General features: G+C 44.5%; 1 protein-coding gene across 1 annotated transcript in view; it reads right to left on the reverse strand.

Moving 5' to 3' along the window:
• LOC101859319 (peripheral plasma membrane protein CASK) overlaps positions 1-1,118 on the reverse strand; it is a gene marked incomplete at its 5' end in the record, with an annotated part of 33,909 nt that overhangs the window by 31,742 nt on the left and 1,049 nt on the right.

A 1,118-nucleotide genomic window follows, 5' to 3' on the forward strand; every position in this document is an offset into this window, starting at 1 on the left:
CGGGCCCGTGACGGGATTCGAACCCACGACCTTACGGTTGCGAGTCCGAGAGCCTTACCAGTAGGCCACCGACGCAAGTTTTAGTATCACTTTTTTGTTTTATGCTTTAATAAAATTGTTTGTTTCACATTTTAGTAAGTGTTTTACGGAACTTGCAACAAAATAAGGTCATAGAAGTGCCGAAGATTAGAGGTGATACAAGAGAGCAACTAACACAAAAGAGGATAAGGAAAGATAAGGACGATAGATGTTTGATAGGAAAGAAGGAGCACACCATACGAAAGCACCCACCCGTCAACCACCCACAGTAAGTTTTACGGCACTTGTAACACAAATAGGTCACATCTGTGTCGAAGATTGTATTGCTTGAGTGAAGAGAAGGAAGCACACAGACACAATTTGATGGTCATTTACAGCAGCGAGGGAAAGTAAGACAGACAGACAGACAGAAACAACAGAGGGGAAGAAAGAAGAGCATTTTTTTCTGTTTGACCATCCTCAGCTCGAGCATTCCTCTGCCGGTCTGTCTCTCTTTCTGTGTGTTTGCTTGTCTGTCCGTCCATCAACGACCTCAGTCGTTTTTGGATCCTCATCAACATTTCTACAAACCTCCACATCCTACGCCCCCCATCACCCCTTTCCACAACTGCGTAAGACCTATAATACTTCCCTCCTCCCTTTTTTCTTTCACTTTAATTCTTCTCTCTCTCTCTCTCTCTCTCTCTTTCTCTGTGTGTGTTTCTGTCTCTGTCTCTCTCTCTTAAACACAAACACACACACACACAAACTAACACACACACACACACACAAGCTCCCATCAGAATAATTTCCATAAACAGACACGCATCATTCTTCCTTTCTGCCTGTCTATCAATTATACACAACCAGACATAGAGAATTCTCCTCCCCCTCCCCGGGCAACATTCTCTCTTTCTCTCTCTCCCTCCCTCTCCCTCCCTCTCTCCCTCCCTCTCTCTCTCCGTCTCTCTCTCTCTCTCTCTCTCTCTCTCTCTCTTTCTCTCTCCAATTTGTCAATTTTCAATAAACAGATAAACAGACACCCCCTTTTCCGCCTGTCTTGCCCATCAATTATTCTTCACACAGGCATACTCTCTGCA

Source organism: Aplysia californica, unplaced genomic scaffold, assembly GCF_000002075.1.
Source record: "Aplysia californica isolate F4 #8 unplaced genomic scaffold, AplCal3.0 scaffold00099, whole genome shotgun sequence".
NCBI classification, from domain to species: domain Eukaryota; kingdom Metazoa; phylum Mollusca; class Gastropoda; order Aplysiida; family Aplysiidae; genus Aplysia; species Aplysia californica.